General features: G+C 39.3%; 1 long non-coding RNA gene across 1 annotated transcript in view; it reads right to left on the bottom strand.

The window, feature by feature from the left end:
• Nucleotides 1-5,371, bottom strand: part of LOC143695176 (uncharacterized) — a 287,719-nt gene extending 282,348 nt beyond the window's left edge. Inside the window, exon 1 of the long non-coding RNA XR_013184161.1 lies at nt 5,252-5,371. This is a non-coding gene — a long non-coding RNA (uncharacterized LOC143695176). The remainder of the gene's footprint in view (nt 1-5,251) is intronic.
• Between the last annotated feature and the right edge of the window lie 2,934 nt (nt 5,372-8,305).

Consider the following 8,305-nt stretch of genomic DNA (forward strand, 5'->3'; position numbering starts at 1 on the left):
AGTCTATTGCCTTACCCTGAGGAAACTGTGCTATTCAACAATGCTTTTCTTAATAAGAATAAAAACCCAAACAACTTGCTTTTGATATTTAACCTAGGAGAAGAGATGTAGAGAAAAATATTTTATGAACTTGTATAAACAAAGAAATTTAATTCTTTCCTTTAATTAAAAAGAAACAATGCAACTTGTAAGAAACGTAAGAAACACACTTACTTTCTTCAAAAAGGAAGATTAATACAGGTTAAAAAGCCTTTCCAGTTTTACAAAATTAATACTGTGCTTAATTACATGAGATTAAAATTTCATTATACATTATACTTTAATTGGCATAGAAAGGGCCAGAGGTTAAAACCTCTGCATGAGTTACCTTTTGTACTGTTCCAATATCTAATAACATAGCAGTTTTAAATTATAAACCCTGACAACATTTAACAAGTTTCTTACATGTTTTAATTTTACCCTAGTAATCTTTTATGTGGAGCAGTAGTGCTCCTGAGGTCATAATCCTGGACAAGGAAACAAGCAAAGACAGAAATCACCACAAAGCCAAAGGGCCTGGATGTTTTTGGATTATGGGAAATTCCTACCTGGACTCCAGGATCAGCTGTAGGTTCAGACACTGCTATTCACATCAGCTGTGATGGTTAATGCACAGTGTGGGGCAGCTTTTTGCCTCCTAAACAGGCAGCTGGACCTTCAAAAACACTGGGAACTTCTTGGGAAAAGACCAAAGAAATCTGGAGGGTCCCTCAAGTGGCCTTGAACAGTTTAAACCAATGATGCCGTGCTCTACAAGTGGGATTTTCAGGGGACTCCAAAGGGTTTAGGCATACAAAGCCTATTGACCTCTAATGGAATTAGGACACCTATTCCAGAGGTGTTTGGAAAACCCAGCACTACTCAGGACAATGTTCCTAGAACATTGATAAGAGATAAGAGATAGATAAGAGGAGGCAACTGCTTCAAGGACAAACACGACTCGTTTTTGGAAATGAATAAAGCAATTTATTTATATGTATGAGGAACATTTTGCTGGTAAGCCACTGCATTCCCACTCCACCTCCTCTCTGTAATGAATCCCTAATGAATCCACCTGGTTGGTGGATCCAGGTGAGTCTGGAGAATTGATATTGCTCTACAAATACTGATTTGCACACCCACAAATAGATATTTTAGCATTGCTGTAACTGATCTCTTGAACAGCCTTTATTCCTGAACAAGTCCAGGGGAAAAAAACTTTTTTTAGGGAGTCAGGGGAACTTCTGCCACTATGGGGACCCAAGATGCAATCTCTTCCTACTGAATTCAGTGATTATTGATTACTCTTTAGTGTTGGCAAAATCCACATCTACATGGACTCCTTGCTGTTGAAATGCCAACCACAAGAATTTATGACTGGACCAACTAAAAACTGTAAAACAACTTTCTAAGCCATATTTTGACCTTTTCCCCCATCCTACACTTCTGGGCATGTGAAAAATTAAACAAGTGCTGCTTTTTATGGCAAATCCAGGCAGTTCAGCATCTAAATCATGCAAAAAACTGCATCCACAAACAGCCATGTGTTGTTTAGCAGCATCCCACAGTGACCTGGAGAAAAGGGGTGTTTGTCCATGCTGTCACACTGAGGTGAGAACAGTTCTAATTACCTATTTTTTTCCTGAGGTAGTTTACAGTTGAATCTCATTATTGGATAACTGTTTAATCAACTCTAAAAAATACAGTATAATTAGATATAGCATGAGGAAAGGAGGGAAGCAGCTCCAAGAATGGCAGAAGCCAACCTAGTATTTTGTGAATATCTCATTTGAACCAAAATTCAGGTGCTGAAAAATACACGGGTTTGTGCTTTTAAAACATTTAACAATCTTATACTACATCTTTAGACACTAAAACAGTTGTTCAGAGTCCCATTTGAATTAAATTAGTGTAATTTCATCTAAATCAGAGATGTGCTGATTTGCCAAGTATGAGTCTCTGACCCACACTCTTTTTTAGTAGCATACCAACTCTGAGCCTGATAATGTTTTCACTGAAAAAGAAAACTTCAAAGGAATTTTTGAGTGGTTAATGAAATTCAGGATGAGGCCTTCTGCAAGCAACTATACAGAGTAATTTTAAAATATCTTCTTCATTAAAAGGACAAACTTTCAGAGCCAGCAAATGGAATTCTGTAATTAAAACATGTTTGTTTAAAAAAAGATAAATCTGGAGAGGTCTTGGACAGTGAAATAATATCCTTTAGATTAGTGTTTAATTGAAAACAGTATTTACTGCTCTACTGCATTTGATAGAGCTCTTTACTGTGCTTCTTTATGTATAATTGTATTTTGCAACCAATTTAAAATAACTAGATGAGTGCAGTCCTTATATAAGGTGAAGATGAGTCCTTGCAAGGATAGCAATGTCTACAGGGGTTTCTTTCTGACAGATATGAAAAAGTAATTTTCATTCTGCTACTTTCCTATGATCCTTTCTGCATATAAAATGCCTTTCACAGACATACACACACACAGGACTCCTCACCTGAGAGCAATACCTCCTGAAATACAACACAGCTCACTCTGATACTCATCCCATCTTTGATTTAGGGATGAGTCAGATCCAAGCAACAACTTTTTTCCTCTAAGAGCATAATCTGTTGCTTTTTATACCTATAGTCTTTTTAAAATGTGACTGCTACAGTTGTAACAAAGAAATAAATAGGAACAATTCTGCCTCGACAATGTTATGGGTAAATACTTCAAAAGATAATTCTAAACTTCCAAATTGCAAAGGGGAAGTTTAGGGCAAGTGACTCTTTTCCCTGCCTTAGAAGTCTCACTGGTTTTACCAGATTTTTAAATTCCTAAGCTCTTTGAGCTGCTCTTGCAGAGGCCTGAGTACTCAAAATTTGGCCATACCAGTAGAAATACTAATGAGCTTGGCTTTGGATGATTATGTAGCCCACTTCCTCACCCCACTGACAATTGCCTTGTTGCATCTTTGATCAAGTTTAGTTTAGATACACTCAGATCAATGACCCTGTCTGTCCTCATACTCATAAAAGATGAGTTTAACATGATGCTATTGAAACAGCAATAATAATGCCCTGCCACACCAGGAAAAAAAATGTGCTGCAAGTCAGAATATTTCCTGGTAAAGATATTACATTTTTTAAATGTGATTTTAAAAGCAGGAAGAGGATCTCAGTATGACTTATTTGCATGTGAGAGACTCAAGCTCTTCCCTTCTGAGCCCATACTCTGATTGCATTTAGCATCTCAGCCTATTGTTATAGACAAGAGAATGTCCAACTCTCCCAAGGTTAATTGACTGCTGTTCTTTGAAATATACATGAGAAACTGTATTGACTGTCTCACATCCAACCTCACCTGTCATGCAGGAGGAGAACAGGACTCCACAAATGGATGAGAAGGACAAAGGTGAAATGCAAAGGGCAGCACTAAATTTCACCAAAATCCCTTCTCTATTGTTGTCTTGTGTGTTTTCCAAACCAGCTCTCTGTGATTAGAAAGAGTCTGTAATTTTAGGAAGAGATTTCTCCTATAAATTTACCAAGTCACCCAGTTCTCCTAATGCTGTAGGGGTCTCAAGGCAACTGAACCCAACAAACAGGAATATGCAGATGGCCCAGATTCATTTGCAAAATTAACATTTGTGGCTTTTCAGCCTTTCCTAAGGATGGTGATTTCTTCACATATGGAAATATTTCCATAACATTTTAAAGTCTACACCGATCAAACTTTCTCAAATAATCATTTTATCTCAGATATTACAATAGCAGGATCCTAATTACGTAAATCAAGGAAAAAAAATACAAACATTGAGTTGGCATGATCTGACAGAGTCCCATAGGGAGAGTGAATGAGACTCTCATCTCTGAAGTGTTACATGTAACTTCTTTAGCTCTTTACATCAAATTTCAGTCTTGCAATATCACACCAGATTATGCCACTATATCTGCTAAAAATATATATAAATTATTTGCAAGAGTTGTCTGAAGGGAAAATGTTCTTCCCTGTGACTTCCACATGTGGTCTTGATACAGGGATATCAGAAGTGCAGCATCTTCTGGAGATATCTCACAGAATAAATAATATCACATAGGAACTGACAGTCTAAATTGCAGTCTTTCCAGGCTCATTTCTTCAAGGGACAGAATTAAATTTGGCTTAAATATCACACAAGTTCCCATGTTTTGAATGCTCTGACACCAGGAGAACAGCTGGATTTGTTAAACCTCAGCACACCTTGAAAACCGCTCCATGTAAAACGGAACAAAAGGCCTTCTTTTTTTAGATAAAAAGCATATTTTTGTACAACACACCTGTATTCACACAACAGCAATTATTGCTATGCTCAGATTGGAAAGGGGGTTCACCTCAGGCTGCTGACACAGCCCTACCCACAGAGCACATCCCCTGAAGAGCTGAGAGAAGCCGAGCACACATCTGATTTTCATGACTCGTGCCTCCACGATGACAAGCCCGCACAAGACACATTTCTGATGGTGAGATAACCCCTTGTAAAGCCTCCACCATGACAACTGGATTTCTGCTAAGCTTTCCATGACCAAATTACAGCCATAATCGTGACACACTGCACACCACTGCCAACAGCATAAAGTGACACCTGCTAACAACAGCTTGAAAGGGAACTTGTGGGTATGACCAGAAACATAAACAATAAATAAGGGGCTGTTTTTCCGAAAACTTGCTCGTGTTGGATCAGGCTCAGCTTGGCAGCCTCACAGAACCAGAGCCTACCTTCACACTAGGCACAAACTCTGATGGCAGTGAAGCACTTTGTTGATGGAAAAAAGAAAATACTCTCCATATCATACGAAGGAGTACCAGTCACACAGATCCAATTAAATCTCTTTGGATTACACTCAACCTCCATCTAGACTTTAGCACAGAAAATCCACATGTGCAATCAGTGCAAAAGCCAGAGGTAGCATATTTTCATTGCTCAGTTCAGCACTAGGAGGTTACAAATGCCAGTGTCCTACTCCCTTTCAAAATCTCTCATCCCCTACCCCCTACCTGCCAGATTTACAGAGCATTTCCCTTGCCACTAATTCTGATAGCATGCCCTAATTAACTCATTTTATCTTTTGGTATAAATCAATTACAATTAAAATATAGTTTGTCAAACCTCAGTGGACTGTTGTTTCATGTTAAAAACATTTTTTACTCATGAGAGAAAGTGTGATTAACTTCAATAGAAAGCTTAAAGTTCAACTTACTATGTGCAGAGGGAATCGAGCAGAATCCTTTGCAAAACACTCCAAGCTTCATCTCTGTGTGAGGAAACTTAAACAAGTGGAGGGTTTTACACTGGCCACTGAGAACGTGGGACAGGATCTAGGGAAAAAAAAACATTGATAAGTTGTTGGCTTGGTTTTATTTAATTTTAAAAACATGTGCAGAATAAGATGATGAAAGAACGTCCAGCACTTGAAAGGATCAAAACGAGTTTTTTAGGCATCATGCTTTTTTAAAAAATATATTTGAAATGTGCAGTACTGTATTTTAATTTCATATGGGAGGTTAAAATACAACAATTCCAGTGTTCCACCACGGATAAGGGATTCAGTTTCCTTGGCCATTAGTTAGCAGTAGCAGAAGTCTGGCAGAGCTCCCTGTTTCAATAGGGCCAGAGGTACACTGGAAGTGTCCTGCTCCTGCTCTTATCAGCACAGAAACCATTTTAAACACTAAATAAACAGTAGAAGACCCTTCCACACACCATAAATGTGTTATATATGAATTTTCTAAGATCCTATCGTCCAAATAAACGTGATGGAGGCAGTTGAAACAGAAAAAATAATCTATACTAAATGGGACTCTAATACTTTTATTTCTTTTTACCCCAGGGCAGTTTTGGTACCACAGTGTCACAGGATACAACATGGAAAATCCTCACCTGACAGATTTCAGTGGTAAGGGATAAGGGAAGGGAACACATGCCCTTGAGAGGACACCCATGGAGGATCCCACAGTACCACACACATCCCTGAGGGATGGTGGCCCCTGAGCAGCCCACAGGACACCCCTGAGGAGCCACCCCTTGGAACATCAGCAGCCCACCCCAAATTACTGATTTCCAAGAAGAAATGAAAATTGATGTTTGATAGAATTCTTCCACTTGGTTCAGAACTATGCATAGATGCCACAATTATTTTCCCCTACCTTACTCCAATGTAGCTGCATTTTCACTCAAAAACACTGGCACTGCTCCAGCAGTCCACTTCAACATGAAATCAGCTGATTTTAAAACCCCTAACCATCATAAAACTGGTGTGTCTAAAATTTAGGATGACTTGGGGCATCTTCAGATGTGAGCTCACAGCCTGCCCAGCCACCTTCCCAGAGTTTCCTGCTCCATGTAATGATGTTCAGCATCCTCAGACACAGCACCTGAAATCCAGGTGGCTGCACTAAAAGTCAAAGTTCTCATTCCCACAGGCACAAGTGCAAAGCAGTGAAAAAGGGGGCATCATTTAAACAACTGGATTTCTGCTGCCCACTTGCATTGCAATGAATAAGATCCCTGTATTTACCATCAGCTGGGAGGCTGTGATGATTGCTGCTCTCAGAAGCTTGAAATATTTCCTTTATGTTTTTATCCCATAAGATTCCGTGGGTATTTTACTGCACATTTGTAACAAGTACAGCTCTAGATTAGCAAACCACGGTTTTGTTTGACCCCAGCTACCATGTAAGCTTCTAGTTTTCTCTAGTCTAAAGTACACTGAAGTATTTTTCTGCTTTCCTGCAGTTTTTAAGTAGATAATAAGTCCCAAACTTCACCAGCCTTTAGCTGAAAGAAGCTTGTCACGGTGGTTGGTAGCTAATGAAGATCCTTTTAGTTTATCTTCATCAATTGTCAAATATTTGAGTCCATGAAGTGGTGTGATGAGGTACAAAGACAGATATTTGAAGGGATTTTAACTCATTTGAGCAATTACATGCTTAACTGCCCTGCGATAATCTGTCAGTCTGAGTCTTTTCTACACAGCAGAAGTGGGGAGTATTAGAATAGCTGGATTTAGAACATAAAGGCCTGGCCTGAATGGAAGAAAGGCACCAGAGAAATTAATTGCCAGTAACAAACAGCAGGACTGCTTGCAAGTTATATATCACATAGTTACCTACCAGCAGTGGTAGGAGCCAGCTGTAAAATAACAGGCTGAATTGTGACAAAATAGTCACTGCTATGAAATCAGTGAATACCATGAAGAATTTAAACTAACACTGGCTAATCGAGTACATCGTATTACATAAATTATATAGATACAGAGATAAAAATCTTGTATTATATAAAGACTTGCTCTACCTACATTTCAGTAAAAAGATTTGCTATACCTCCATTTCAGTAAAACAAACATGGTTTTAATTATAGCTCTAGGAATCTTAAGAGGTGAGCCTGTAATTTATCTGCTGATATTTATTTGTGCATGTGTTTCTGCCATACTCAGAATATAAAACTTGTGTAAATCCACTAATGGAGAGTAGTAAGTGAAATAAAAAAGGAAAAATATTCCTTTAGGTATTATTCTTTAATTTGAGATTTTTATATTAGAGTCAGATTATTAGGAAGACCTAACTGATAGTATATATCACTTATAATGGTTTAGCTACAACTTCCCTGGCCCCTAAAGTTCTAAGAGGAGCCAATTATTGAGGAGCCATCTCACTTCAGTCCAGGCTCAGTGCTGCTCTGGGCCACTGTTTGCAGAAACATGACTTACAGTCCTTTGTCTTGTCTTTCCTTCCCCTGTCAGGTCCCTGATGTCATCAGCTTGCTCCTTCTCCAGCCTCCCTCTCGACATCTGCATGGAATAGGAAAATCCCTCCAGTAGAGTCGTGCTGTTGACTGCCAGGAATCACAGCCATGGCACAGTGGGAGCATCCCACAGAGCTCTGCTCCACAGCACCTTCATCCTGTACTCTCAGAACCCTGCCCAGCTCAGCCACACCCTGGCATCTCCTGCACTGGGAGAACATCCATCCCACTTACAGCCTTTTTACACCAGAAATTCAACATTTTTCAACTTTTGCACAGGTCTGGGGTTGGGTTTCCCCCCCCCCCCACTTTGGAGTTACACCATGAGGAATGCAGACTTGAGGCTACAATTAATGCCAGAAATGTCAAACACACACAGTGGAGTCTCTCACTGCCCTCCTGGTAACACAGCCCCAAAGTGGGTTTCTATTGAGAGAGGGCCATTTCCTTCCCATTACCCATGTTAGTTATGATGTTTATTTAAGATTTGCCATCTCCCTGAGGTGCCAGC

Source organism: Agelaius phoeniceus, chromosome 13, assembly GCF_051311805.1.
Source record: "Agelaius phoeniceus isolate bAgePho1 chromosome 13, bAgePho1.hap1, whole genome shotgun sequence".
NCBI classification, from domain to species: domain Eukaryota; kingdom Metazoa; phylum Chordata; class Aves; order Passeriformes; family Icteridae; genus Agelaius; species Agelaius phoeniceus.